Here is a 15718-nt window from a genome sequence, read left to right as displayed (position 1 = left end):
CAAAATGCTCAACATATCCTCATTCGTGAGCGTCACGGTCCAAGTTTCACATGCATAAAACAGTGAAAGTAAAACCTTTGTTTTCTTTGAATTACGCTTGATTTCATTTATTTTCGTATAAGATTGAAACACCTATTGGCTGCAGTGTTTCTCTTGTGTATTTCTGTAGTAATATTGTTTCTGCTTCTATTTATTTTCAGGTTTCTAAAATAATAGAGAAGGGATAGTTAGTTAAAATGCTGACTAATGTTTCAAGACTTGACTAACTTTGAAACAACTATTTTATTTAAATCGTCACCACAATGCACTACTATTTTACATTAGCTAAACATAAATATTTTGTACCTTAACCTTACATGATATTTTTATTTTTCCATACACTGTTTGAAAACGGAACTGAAACACTACAATTAAAATTATTATATTACTTTTAGTGTGCTGCTTCAATTTAATTGGAAATGTTCACTAGGTTATAGTTTCCCAATCATTTTCAGCTCAGTCCTGCATTTTCAATGTTTATTTTATTCAATATTCTCTTCAAATGTTTTCAGGGCCCTCAAGGCGAGGTTTACTTGCATTTGGCTCCCAATACAGAATGTTTCGACGTCCACAAAATGGCAGAAATGGGGTAAAAATGTTTTGACCTCCTACCCTATAATCCAAAAGTAGCTAAATCATGACAAAAACGTTTCACAAAATGTGGTGTTTGGTGTTCCCAAAAATTCTTAATTATATTTTTTCGGTGAAGCACTCTTGGCAGTAGCCCTACCTAAAGCCCTGATAAAGCCTCTACTGTATCCTCCTCTACTGCTGCAACAACGATACATTAAAGGTCTTTTGAATCTATCTACGGGTACCGAATGAAAAGCATAAACAGAGTGAGTACATTTTTCATCTACTTTACATTAAATTATTAATTAAAATTATCTCACTGTACGTCAGTAGAATAGTAACGTATAAAGATTCTTCAGGTTCAGCTTACAAAATGAACTTGCAAAATATGAACAAATTGTATCGCAGACTGCACAGCACTTTATAGAGAAAGAACATTCTACTTAGGCGTACTACAGATAAATAATTGTGGTCATGCTTTAATAGATTGATTTGTAAATTTCAATCAGTAGAAAGAGATAAATGGAACTACATGCAATTTGTACCAATAAATGGTATAACAGGCCAGGAAGGAGTAATTTTGTATAATTCTTGTAAAGATGCATAGTTGTAATAGTTGTACAATCAAGTGAACATTTAAACTTCCCCACCTCAAGGCTTGTGTAGGCAACCAAATATTCTAAGCATGTTCTTACTCTCTACTTGTTTCCTAATGCCTTCTTCCTACTCCTCGGACAAGTAATGCTTCCCTATATCTCTTCAGGGTACACAGGTAGGCAGTGACCTCTTGTTGGTAAACTATGCACTAGACAAAATCATAATTTCCATTCGTCAGCTAAGCATAAAGACAGTCTCTGAAAGATAAAACAATAATTTTGCAAAAAAGTTATTTTAACTGAAATTTTTAATTCATTATTTCAGAAAACAAAAAAATAGCTATGATTTTAAGCTTATCCTTTTCATCACGGCACCATGATTATTATCATCGACCCCATAGAATAGCAAAAAGAAACCCAAATAAAACTTTCTGAAGTTTGAAGAATTCAGCCTGTAATCTTTAATTTGAGCAGACTAGTTACGCTTTAGGTATTAGTCTTCATCAGTTAAATGCAGTCACTGGGAGTTTTTACTTTCAAAAACTTATTGGCAGCATACTGCTGTCTTCTTTAAACTATTTCTTAAACTATTCTTATTATTATTTCTATACTTAAACTATTCTTATTATTATTTCTATACTTAAACTATTCTTATTATTATTTCGATTATTTTTTAAACTAAGGATACAATATTAAGAGGGTTGGAAATATATTTTTAGAGATCTCGAAAAAAAAGGCAATTAAATTCCTCTATTTTGTTTTGTTAACCTATTCCAGGCGATTTCCTAAAGAGCTAGTTCTATTTCCCTTACAAACATCGTAAGCTCAGTCAGCAAATTTTTCCAATAAAAAATAAATTAATGCTATCTACAAAATAAAACCAAGAAAAAAAAAAGAATCTGCGATAAGGTTTTTGGATTCAAGAAATTCGTTCCAACTTAATATATCCTCTGAGAATGAACACCATTCGCATGACATCGTGACCAACTTTTTGTCCGAAAATCACTCATCACAGTTGACAGCTCCCTTCGTCTTGCCCACTGGCGCAAATCGCCCAAGCAGCAGACTTATTTCCTTAGGAATAGATAAATACGCTATGCTCTGAAGAATCAATCTTTACCTTGTTTTAAAGCAAATGGATGAATGCGCTTGGAACCAATTAAAGAAATCAGCTTTTCAATTGCTTCCTTTCATCTCTAAAGCAGTCAAGCATGTTTTAGATTTGCTTATTAAACTGATAGGAAAAGGATTTTATGGATATCAGATTTCTTACATTACACATGATATACTAAAATATTTAAAATAAGGAAAAACCTCATTTCTATTTAAAAGTTGCACCATAATAAGGTTGCTGTTTTGCCTTATTCTGAGTTTCGCATTGGAGTTTCTTTTCAATCCCAAAATAATGTTAAATATTTCGGGCAAATATTCTGCCATCTAGGTTGTTGTTAGCTTACATTGTACACCTTCCTTACGAGAACGGGCCTTTATTACCAAGAATATAAAATTTAATACTGTTTAAATTATTGCAAGAACAGAATTCAGCACATTCTAGAAATGCTTGTTTTAATACTAAGACTTTAAACGCTGATTAAATGATTGGTCTGGTTTGGTTTATTAAGGCAAAGCACACAAGGGCTAACTGCCTAAAGTTCGGTTTGGTTTATTTAATTACGGCAAAGCCTCGAAGGCTATCTGCCTAAGGAGAGGGATGCCTCTGTGGAGGACTTCTTAAGGCAAACTCTCTCGTATATACGTTATACATGAGGAAAACCGTGGAAACGCTCATGCAGCCAGTTAGTTGGCGTGAATTCGAACCTCGGACCGAACTACCAGCGTTCAGCGACTTTGCCGTTTGACTGCTGGTGAGCCACCGATCATATGAGCAGAAGAACACAATTCAGTTGTAGAGACATTAGGTATTTTTTTGGAAGCAGGCAAGATGAAAAATTTGCAACGCCTTCGCAGGGAATCGAACCGCGGTCCTCTGGAATACGCGCCCAGCTTGCAGACCAGCACACCACGAATGCATGCCAAGAAGGTGGGGGGAAATACTTTATATACTACCCCTTTTAAAGGGCGACTGGGGTTTTTAGGGGATACAATCGCCAAATCCTGGGTGAGGAAAATCATTATCCATCACCCTTTTAGTTCGAGGGCCACTGTAGGTTTTGCTTAGGAAGCCGGCAAGATGAAAAATATGCAACGCCTTCGCGGGGAATAGAACCGCGGAATTCTGGAATACGCGCCTAGCGTGCAGACCACTACACAATGAAGGCACGTTAAGAAGGCGGGAAAAGTACCTTATGATGTATGTTCTTAAATGATTGGTACAATTAGTTCAGCTTCTCATACTTTAGAATACTGTTAACTTATAGGTTATATTTCTTGTTAAGTAGACCTTTTTAAATTCTAAGAATATAAAATTTAATACTGATTTATGAACGACGAGAATGGCATTTAATATTATCTTAAAGAGTTAAGACAGATTTCCTGCAGACTAATTGCATAAAATTTTCTATTAACTTGTTTTATAGCTTTCTTGAGAGGATGATCTTTAATACTAAATATTTAAAATTTATTAATAATTAAAAGTGTGTAATAAAAGCATTCAGCATATTCTTAAACAATCAGGACACATTTCAAGCAGATTATTCAAATGTTAGAATTTTTGTTATCATGCATAATATCTGTACTGTAAGGGAGAGTTTTAATACCAAGAATATAAAATTTAAAAGAGATTAAATGTGCACAGGATTAATATTCAGTATATTCTTAAATAACTGGGACAGTTTCCTATAGATTAGAGTATTCACTTGCACAGAAACTGTTTTGTGAGAGAGATCCTTTGAGAATAAATTTAATACTGCTTACATGAGCACAAAAACATGTTCTTTGTTTTAGAAATAATAGTCATCATACTCATCTCAAACTGGTAGCTTCAGAAATGCTAAAGAAAATGTTTTAGTTACTATTATGTAAGCATAATAACTGCAAGTAACGGTTGTAAATTTAAATTGAAATATAAACTTTAAATTGAAATATAGAGAAACTTTTGTTATCAATTTATCATGGTATCATCATCGTGACTGATAAGAGAATATACCGACAGTAGAAACTTCTGTCACTCCCATAACTACATTTGAGCAGTATATAACGAAGATATAAGCATGTCCCATAGTACGATTGAATATCAATATTAGAATTGAAAACTGGTCATGTTATAACGTGACCAGTTTTCTATATATGCTCCATTTTATTATATATGCTCCAATATATGCTCCATTCAACATACGCTCCATTCATATATGCTCGATTTTATTTCGTACAATAGTGCAAAAAGAGAACTTTTAAGTTTCGAACATTGGTACATGATTTTTTCAATGTTGGAGCATATATTACAAACAATTCTAAAATCTAACCTAATAGCTTACATTTTGCCGAATGACAACGAGTGAAAAGTGAAACAACTTAAAATCGTGTTTCAAGACTAATAACCCTTTAAAAATGTCATGAAATAAGAATTTTTGACATGATTTTTATCTACATAATTTAATTATACTGTAGAGATATTAGGTTAATTGGAAAAGCCGGAGAGATGAAAAATGAGCAACCGGCTTTGCGTGAATCGAACCACGGACCTCTGGAATACCGGCCCAGCGTGCAGAACCACTACACCACGAAGGCACGCTAGCAAGACGGGAAAAATACCTTATAATACAATGCAATAATGTATTCTCTAAAATAATATTTTATATTTTTATTTTAAGCCAGTGATAAACAATCATGTTTTATTGTGTAATATCCATTTTTAATTTCTATTTATTGTATTATGCCTCGAAGGAGATACATAGTTTTCAGTTAATGTGCAAAATACAGCCTTAAAATTAAAATCCGCCACTGGTAAACGTTGTAGAGCTCAAAACATAAAAATTTTCCATGCATCCTCGCGCACAGCCAGATTTTCAAAGAGTTGTCATAGATTTGAGTACATGGATTCACTTTCTGTGTAAATGTTTGAGACCAGTTGAAGATTAGATTTGCTTGCACAATATGCATATATGAATTATTCTTCAGTGTCTCTAGACTAAATAGAAACCTGTTTATTTTAAATTCATTAGAAAATATGAGTGAGCATTTTCTGCGTCGTATTGTTATTATCTTTTGCCTTGCATGTATTGTTAGCTGACTTGTTAGATTTATTAAAAAACCCAGATTTCTTTTAATTGGGAACTTTCTTGAAGTCGTTTCAATCGCTAATGCATTCATTCTAATTTCAGTTCTGAATTTTTTCTGATACTAAACTTCCTTAAAATTCTTTAGATTGACAATCTCTCTAAAAAACAATTCATCTTGCAGATAATGTCTGTGCAATTCCCATTGGTTAAAAACTGAGATTCATTCAAAAAATTTTTTACAAGATTTATTTCAGTTTATTTACATTAGTTCCTGTTATTCTTGTAGAGGCATTAGGTTATTCTGAAGCAAGAGATGTGAAAAATGAGAAATGCCCTCGCCGAGGCACGAACCATAGACCTCTCGAATACGCGCCTAGTGTGCTGACCACTACACCACGAAGTCATACTAAGAAGGCGGGAAAAATACCTTATATTCTTTCAGCTAATTTCAGTATCAACTTTTATATTGTCATTTAAATGGCACCTGTCTATTTATTACTCATCCGTCTGAATAAAACATACTGAAAGCTCTTGTGATGAAATCTCCTGAAACGGAATTCTTTGGAAGTGATCAGCATTTCTTGGCATGTAGAAAATTTTTATAGGATTTTTTAAATCGAGAAACGCGATAAGTAACTAAGTCTCGTCGAGATTCGAACCGTGGATTTACCAGTTTCTAGCTGGATGTGCTACTAGTTACACAACTAACGCCTTGTTGTTGTGTATTGTGACTTATCTCACTTCTCTGACAGTAACATCAAAACAAGCTCACGAAGTACATCGTGGTAAGGAGAGCAAGATTACTCCTATCGTTGGCAAGAGCCTTTAGCAACATACAAGAGACATTAAATATGCACATTAAATATGGCTAGTGAACATTACTCCTCTAACGACGACAACTAAGATGACTAGTTCAGTAGAACAGCAAAGTTGTCTGGATCTGTGAACAGTTATTTAGCTGAAATAGAGGCAAATAGTTCCTTAGATTGATAAATGTAATAAAATTTTTGATGCAATAAAATTACGTAACTTTGAAATATGTTTCTGTGTGCAGACTTTAGTCATGAGCACATAATACGTTTCGTCTGCCAACCATTCACCCTGAAACTAAATCAAAATTTAAAGTTGATTTTATTTTGTCGTCGCTGGTGATTTGAACTTAAAAAATAATGCAGTACATAACTTGACTACAGCTATTGGCTTAAACTTTAAAATCAGTTAGTTGGATACAATATCAGTGACCCTACGCGAAGCTGAGTAGGACAAACTGAACTGTACTGTGTTCAACACTTATATTTCCTTCGCACCTAAGCTTGAATTTCGTCCTGCGAGCAGAAAGACTTGGCGTGTGCAATACAAGGTATCTGTCTACTTTGTTTTTCTGTCTGATTCAAGAAGGTTAGAATAGCCGGGAAGCCAAAGAGGTTAGAATTTAGACTGATTAGAAACTTCCACTCTAATAGGAAGGCAAACTGCGGTGGGAATACAGAAGATTTATTATAAGTCCTCCTGATTACGATTCTTCCTTTAAGTTTAAAATACGTTGCTTGCCATAAAATATGTATAAACCTCTGGGCTGAGGGAATATGGGACGAAATGAGGTGTAAAGGTCAGAATCAACTTCAGTCTTAACCGTTAGTAAAATGTGTTGAATGTAAATTCAGATGTATTCTTCCTAAAACAAAGCGAATTTTATTCTCTCTGTAGAAAATCAACTCCCATCTAGCTAGGGAGTTGAGGGTGGAATGGAATGATATCCACGGTTAATTGACGATCATGGTTAATGCGAACGTAATCACAGAAACATGAGAAAAGTGAAGTAACCGATATTGTAATTTACGTAAAATGTACCATTACAAGTTTACCTGTATTCATGCACTTTAATGTGATTTAAATATATAAATTAAACCAGTATTCAAAACAAAAAGTAGACAATGTAAGTAACATCATTAGAAATGATGAAACTAAGTGGCACTGAATAACAAGTCACAAGAGAGTGTGGAATTTTACTTGATCTGGAACCAATAACAATATCAGGCGTAAAGTCGTAAAGCGAATCATCGCTAGACCTGAAGTAACTACAAGTCTTGATTATAATCATCTTTTTTATTAGACAGGAATTGGAATATAAAAGCAATTTCTTGCGCTAACAATATCAGCCACAACTCGTAGTAAAACAACTATACAGAAACAGTAAAATTTAAAGTTAAAATTGTAACAGTAGTAAAAGAACTACATAATTTTAATCTTACTCAAAGCTGACTCAGTCATTTTATCTGGCCGTCAAAATCAATTTGCCGGCAGCGAACAACCCGCAGCCGAAACATTACACCTATCAAAGCTGGCAGGAACTGAACGTAGCGTGCTCTCGAAAACACGCTCTTCCTTAAAATCCAGAAATCTCAGTTTAAATACTAGGTATCTCATTTAAATTTTGGTGAAGAAAACGGAAAGAAGTTATAGTAAAGATCCAAATCATAAAAAACTGGTTAATTTAAATAATAACCCTACGAGAATTTGAACTATGTCACTGATTTCAAAATTGCTTCAAAAAGGACTTGGACAAACAAAACTTCCAAACATATCTCTTGTTCACGAATTTTTTACCTTTTTTGTATTTTCCATCGAAAATTTTTTTAACTTTGATTGTTTTGATAATAATTTATTTATTGCTCCCCAATAAACAAACTTTTTTTTAGATAGATCAGAGTTAATTGGGAATTGACTGTATTAACCGATTGAAGATACATTTTACGACTGCTATTTGATAAAGAAATTAATTTCTAAGATGCAAGTGAGTGAGACCTGGACATTCATGTGCAGAGTTCTCTATTTGCTGAACGTGAACATAAGCTGTTTTCGTAAAGTTAGGTGGTTGTTTCCAATTCTCACGCAATCTTTTATAGGAAATGAACATGCGAAGCATGAATGATGATACGGTAACTTCTATAGTATAAAATTAAACGGTAACTTCTATAGTATAAAATGATAAGGTAACTTCTATAGTATAAAATTAAAACTTATCTTCCAACCTAACTGTTAACCACTAAATATATAAGGAAAAACTCAACTAACTAACTAGAGTTTGGTGGCGTATGAGTCTGTTAGGCGCACTTATTGTCTTAGCACAGGAAGAATGTTTGAACGGCCATCTTATTAAAGCTTCAGATTTAATAATTTTCAGAGCTCTTGCTACAAATCAATCTATTTTATTCGCGAGATTACGCTGACAGACAATTTAATGCAAAATGTAATGTAATTAAAATTTAAGCAATTTAACGCCGTAAATCCACAACGCAGAACCTTAACAAGTTTTAGCTCAGACTTTGTACAAGCAAAAGGCTAACTCAGTCTCCAAAGTGATTCTCAGAGGTGGACAAGGAAATAATACGAAGGTCAGCGTCGCTGCCAAAGCTCTCTCTCTAACTTTCAAAAGCTGTATTGTTACATACACACAGCTAATTTGCACCCTGGTGGAAGTAGAAATAATAGTACAGATAAAATAGTAAGATAATGGGGTAATTAACATTATGAGTAAACTAACTGGTCTAACGAATCATCGCCCTGTGCAACTGTTTAAATGTTAACATAATACACAACTCCAAATTTAAAATCAAGAAGCTATTTATTAGCCAAATTTGGTGATTTTTGAAACTAAAAATGATAAAAAATTAAATTGTTTCTTTTTGTTACATAGCAAGCAAGATGAGATTGGTTGATGTTTTCCAGTTATTTAACAACAATATCCTAGTTTCAGAACTAAACATTTTGAATCTTGAATATTGAATTGAAATATAGCAGAGTCATCTGCCATGATTCAGCTATATTTCAATTCATAAATCAACTTGCCAAGTACAGCAATGTTAAAACTATGTTACTTTAAAATAGTCACTTCAAGATCGTAATGATTCTCACGTCATTTGTGTTCGTAATGCGGTTACCACCTCACAAACAGGAGTAGGGATTTTAACAAGTTAGTATACTCGGCCATCTTCCGCAGCAATCATTAGCATGGTTTTAAAGCATGCTAATAATTTGAAGCATGCTAAGGCAAAAGAAGTGCTTCTTTTAAGGTAGCAGAAAAGAAATGCCTCTTTTAAGGTAGCAGTTAGAAAGTGTTAAGGTAGCAGTTAGAAGTGCCTCTTTTAACTGCTCATACACAGCTAGAACGTTGTTTAACTTATTACGGCAGCAGCTTGGCGCAGATCCAGAAGCTAACTGATGAGTTAACCTGCTTTTAAACTACGGTGCGTGCCATTAAAATTGCATAAACTATCCGGTGAGAGCAAGTTTTGTGGAAACGTTTAGAAAGACAGGACAGATTTTAATTAAAAATCTAACTGCTAATAATGTTTGGGAATAATTTGAATTCAAGTAATTAATCCTGTAAGTATAATATTTCGGTATCATATAAAAGATTAAAAGGAACATAGATCATGTGCATTACTTGTATTAAAGATGGGGGGGGAGAGAGAGAAAGAAAAAAGAAATGAATTATAAACTTGCAAAAACGGAGCAGAAGGCAATGATCTTGCGAGGTGCAACGTTTTCTTAAGTTACTAAATTGCAAATGGATAAAAATGTAGTTTTCCTAAATAAGAATTTAAAGAAAGATTATAAGCTTCTTTCTTATATTACTCGTTTTTCCTTGGAACTTTGCAACGTAAGTCAGAAATACAATTTACCCGCAACAGAACATATTGAAGATATATCCTTCAAATTTCATTTCAGGCCTTGTTCTTATTTTACATATTTAACACGTCAAATATCTTTGATAAAATTAATTTCTGCGTCGATCATTTGTCACGTTTTTCATCAAGAATTCAGTCGGCCGCGAGCTCATTTATTAACTGCATAAATTTTCAGTAGCGAAAACCTTCGTCCACTCTTGAATTACTCAATTACACCGATTATATCGTAAATGATTGTCTTTCTCTTGATACAATTCATCTTTTCCTTTGACAGTGCGAACGGCTCCCGATTTACACGCCACGCACTGATCCCTTCGCGCCGTTGGTGATAAACAAACAGCGTTTCAACGCCCTGATATCTCTGCTCGTGATGAATGAATACAAATCACTGCGAATAATAAATTACATTTTGCCGTGCGTAGCCTTGACCTATTAGTGCAGCAGTGCGTAGCATCGGTGATTGTTTGTTTCAATTTCTCGGTCAGTTTCATCTACACACCCGATACATAATTTTATTTACTGATAAATATTCCACCCCCCATTCCTGTGTCTCAGAAATTTGCATTAACTTCTTGACGGCTGGAAATGATTGAATAATAATTTAGCACATACCTTGGATTCTGAGAATCCCCCTCCCTTTAAGCCCATTTTATTATGACAAGTATCAGGAATGCTTTAGCAAGACCATTTAAACGGTATTTATTATTCATTTATTTTATTAAAATTACATATATTAGGAACGACTATGCGCGATCATTTAAATAATTTCCTACTCCATATTTAATCGTTTATTCTTTCCTTGACAAACTACTCAGTACTTTTTTCATTAAATTTTATGACTTTCGGAAATTCAAAAGTTTAAATACACTTATCTGATTAGATATTTCGTTTGCACTCTTACGGTATTCAAGGAAAGGCATAATAGTCTTCCAAATAGTGTTTTGGTGTATTATGGGAAGCATGAGAGGGCTATCTGCCTACGGGAAGGGATGTTCTCGTTTAGGACTTGTCCACATTACACATGCGGGAAAAGCACGAAAAATACCAGTGTTCAGAGGCCTCACCGCTCTGAAGCTGATGGCATTTGCGATTGATTTGCTTCATATGAAGCTATAGCATGGTTATTATTCGTTTATTTAACTAAAATGACTAGAGTGGGGACTATATAAGGTAATTTAATTAATCTGAAAGGTATTTCTCCAGCCTTCTTAGCGTGCCATCGTGGTGTAGTGGTCTGCACGCTAGGCACGTATTTCCGGAAATCGGTGGTTCGATTCCTGGCGAAGGTTTTGCTCATTTTTCAGGTCTCCTGCTTCCAAAAAAAATCCTAATGGCTCTACAAATCATTTAATTACTCAGCTTATTTCTAATAGAAGTCTGGGATTATTTACAGCTTCCCGAATTTTAGAAACTTAAGTTCTAACTGAAATTTAAAAAACTGTTGTATCAGCTTCGTGCACCCAAAGCAATAGGTAAAGTGAACCTAATGATAGTAAAGAAAGTTTACTTGAAGTTATGTGCACGAAAATTTGCCTGGTGTTCAGATCTTGGTAATTATATACTGATATATTGCACTTAAGAAGTACCTACCATAATAAAAATGCTGTACGTATACTACATTCTCTTTAACATTATTCTGTGTATCCAGTAATCAAAAGTTTGCCGTGAAATTTTGTATATTTTTGTGTCAAAATATTTATATATATTTTATATAAAACTACAAATAATGGCATATATTATTTGAAACCATAACAACTATTCACTTTCTTAGGTTAAAAATGGGTATTCTTTGCTTTTTTCTTGAATATTAAACGGTTTATAAGGGGTTAAATGTTAATGATGCTTAACTTGAGGGACATCCATTTATCTCCCGAACCTATTACCGAAAGAAATGACTGAAAGCAAAAGAACTATTTTTAGCATGTCTTCAAAATGATCACAACTTTTTAATATTCAGTTCCATCGATCGCTTTTGGGCTTTCTTGCCCCTCTGCACTGCAGTTTTTAAGCACATTCTCGGAATACCTTTTCAGCTGAATTGAGTAAAAGGAAAATCGGGTGGGCAGAAAAACACAGAACGGAAAACCATGAGAAGGGGGTGAGGCAAAAAAATTGTGGTCATGTGGAGCTTTTCTCTGTATCTGACTGCGGCTTCGCGGTTCAGCTTCGAACGAGCCGAGAGAGATTAAATTTGAAATCCACGTTGAGCCCAGCCAGGCACTTCGGAAGTCGATCCAAAAGGCAGTCATCTCGCTGATGCAGTCTGGGGCCCATCCACAAACTGCAGCCCCCTTTGAAAATGGACCATTAAGTACCAATGACGAGTTGATGATGCGAAATGCTGAAATATGAGCTACTTTTTAATACTATAAGTTATTTATTTAGTGAAAGTGATTAGTGATTCTGATTGCCGTTCCGAAGAGCCCAGCCTCGAATCTCAGGAAAGGCATGGATGTCATTTGTCCGTCCCTTCACAGGAGGCAATGGTGGACCACCTATTATAAGCCTTCGTAAAGAGACCACTGCTTCTGCCCTTAGTAGTGGCCAACGTCGATAAACGGTTAGGACCCGCGATTGGGGGGGGGAGGAATTGAGAATGAATAATTAATTGGAGTACTTGTAAAATGTTACGCGCGTCATGCTACAGTTCACACACGAATTTCTTGAAAACACCTGAAACGCACTGAATATGTTTACTTTCCCTATGGAAAATACTTTGCTTAAAATCACTGCTAGCGTTTTGCATTAACAGAAGAATAAAATAAAGGGACTTCACTAGGCATCGAGAAATCATTGCCAACCACGCGATATATAGCAACTTTGAATTTATAAGAACTTATTGTTTTTCAGTCACATTAAATCAATACTTCTTGATCATATTTTGAATATCATCAAAGTTTTAATAAGGTCAAAGTTGTTCCCGAACTGAAGATTCCATACACCGTTTCTATACACAAAAGGATCTATAAATCATTTCCATACATTGAGGGTTCCATATATCATTTCCAAATTTGTTATTATTTACAAATTCTAATAGAGATAAGCCGTGAATCTAGAGAAAGATTCAAGATTCAGAAACTCGGATTTTCGGGCTTTTTTCAACATTTAAATCCTTTCGATCCAAAGCTGAAATAATGTCGAATGTTTTAATTCAAAATATTGGAGAGTATAATTTTACTGACGGCTAACAGAAGCATTTTTATAGAAAGGAATACAACTGATGTAATTTCAGCAACACATGAATCACAAATTTTACCTCATAACTGTCTTTTTAACGCCATATTCTTAATTTTTCCGAGAGAAATTTAGCTTTCCATTTTGAGCATTTACTTATGCTTACTTTTGAAAATATCCTTTCCTTCTATACTTCTTTCAGTTTAAAATGGCTTCAGAATATAGCCGAATTCTAACCGAAAATAACATAACTCTTATTTGAATACTTTTTATATGATTATGTTAAAAAAGAATTGAAATTTAAGAATTTGAATTTTGCACACCACTTATCGAATTTCATTTGTAGCTTATTAATAGAAATGAATATACTTTTAAAAACAATCATCTTAAATGTGTTTTTCATTAAACGCAGAATTAAATTTAATTTAAAATATTTAACCTTACATGCAAGTTTATTTTTAACTTCTCATTATAATCTTTATTATAAACGATTTAAGAGATTCGAAAACTTTTCAGGTTTCTTGTTCTAGAAAATTTAAGTATGCGATTCTCTTCTAAATTTTAGTGTCTCTTGTCTTTATAATTCTTAAATGTGTTTGCATAAAAATAAATGGAACAAAATAATCACAGTTTAGTTACTAGGAGATCGCTTTAAGATGTTAGGGATTATAGCCCTAATTATTGCAATACTTTTATCGAATTACATGTTTATTACTTGGAATTAAGTGAGCGAATGAAGAGATAGTCCTATTTAATGAAGAGCTCTCCTTTACCCAGGAGAGAAAATATCTGCGTCCGACTCTGCCGAATGTTTTTGTAAACTGTTTGTTTATCAGAAGCAAAATCAATCTGATTTTCAAATATGTTATCAATCACATCAAAGGAATATATTAAAGTGGAAAAATTAATTATTGTACCAGTATTATGCGCTTCTTTAATTAATTATGATCAATCTGGGAGTCTTTTAATCATTTTAATTTTAATTTTATTTTTATCTCATTTCATCTAAAAGTACCGAGCAGATACAATTGCAGGAATTAGTATATTATATACACTGAACGTGAAAAGGAATCTGCTTTACCTTAGCATAACAAATTTCAGATTCATTTCACTCGAATACAGGTAGTTCGACAAGGTTGGAATTCCAGCAAAAGGCATAGTTCATGAGCGTTTTCGTGGGTTTGTTTTTTTTTTTCGCATGTAACGTGAATACTAATCATTTTCCCTCAAAATCTCCTCCATGAAGACATCCCTCTTTTTTAGCAGATAGCCATAATGTACTCTACAACAATTCAACAATTCTAATCCACTCACGCTGGAAGGGGGAAAAAATGGAAACTCATTTAAGGAATTATTTGGAATAAAAGCTTACTGTACCATACATCATTATACAAGCCTTGAAAGCTGCAAAGCAATTTGAGTCTGGCAAAAATTTTATACTAACCAGAGCTAATAATAATTCTCTGTAAAACTTGTACTAAGTTGATGCTTTTCGCTTATTTAATAATTTGTTACATCTCCTTTAAAAGAACATTTTGTATGCTTAATAAATGTTTAAAAAGCTAAAGGAAGATAATATAGCCGAAGGTATAAACATAAGAAGGTATAAACATTAGATAAAGTAGTCAGTTATCACACTGCTTGCTTTATCTTGTTTTCATTCGTTGGCCCTCTTATATATTTACCATTAAAAATTAAATCGTATTAAGTTTCTTCAGTTATAATTTGATAAGGCAAGCTAAAAACCAAGATTCTGGTCTCTATCAAGACTTAAGTTGCAAGAATACCACTAAATCAGAATTGAATAACCGAGTGTTCTAAAGCCACATCACAGGTCAAATATTTTGCCAACAACGTCGCTTATCGTCTTGGTTCCTAGTCGTAAAGTTTAATAATATTGGAACAAATATGTCCCATACACACTATCTGTCTCTCGAGATTTGCGGTATCTGTGGAAGCATCATCATCCATCAAATTTCAAAATAACTCGACGATCTTGAGTCTGACGTCCTCACCCCTTCCGCCCGTTTAATACCAGCTGTTCCTAACCATCCGCCGAGGAACTTACCGATATTAAATTACAATTCAATCAATATTCTTCCACCTCTACCTCCTCTTCTTGTGGAGGAGGAAGATAGACTGGAACCTGAGCTCTTCTCCTAATCGAACTTCTGCCACCTCTTTAGGCTGCATTTAAAAGACAGGCGAGGCTCTAATGGACATATCAGATCGTGCAGGACACCCCCTCGCTCCATCTGACGAGGTGTAATTTATGATTTACATATTCCTTCACGTCCCCAGCCTTTTTTCCCCTTCTCTGCCAAGGATAGCACGCCTCCGTTCTGTGTTCGAATTTGAGCAACGTTGCAGATGACATTGATCTATGAGATAATAAACTTCTATTGAAAACGTAGTTGTCGAAGCGTATTGTATATTCCGATAAACCCTTTATGGGCCCCTATTTTGG

At 34.1% G+C, this 15718-nt stretch overlaps 1 long non-coding RNA gene across 1 annotated transcript in view; it reads right to left on the bottom strand.

Annotated features, from left to right (window-relative positions):
• LOC118205434 (uncharacterized) overlaps positions 1-15718 on the bottom strand; it is a 70504-nt gene that overhangs the window by 2317 nt on the left and 52469 nt on the right. The window contains exon 2 of the long non-coding RNA XR_004760992.2: positions 1308-1466. This is a non-coding gene — a long non-coding RNA (uncharacterized LOC118205434). The remainder of the gene's footprint in view (positions 1-1307; positions 1467-15718) is intronic.

This window comes from Stegodyphus dumicola, chromosome 12 (genome assembly GCF_044657685.1).
Source record: "Stegodyphus dumicola isolate Sdum_Otavi_A_Nest chromosome 12, ASM4465768v1".
In the NCBI taxonomy this organism is placed as follows: Eukaryota; Metazoa; Arthropoda; class Arachnida; order Araneae; family Eresidae; genus Stegodyphus; species Stegodyphus dumicola.
This window is presented reverse-complemented; position numbering and strand designations above follow the sequence as displayed.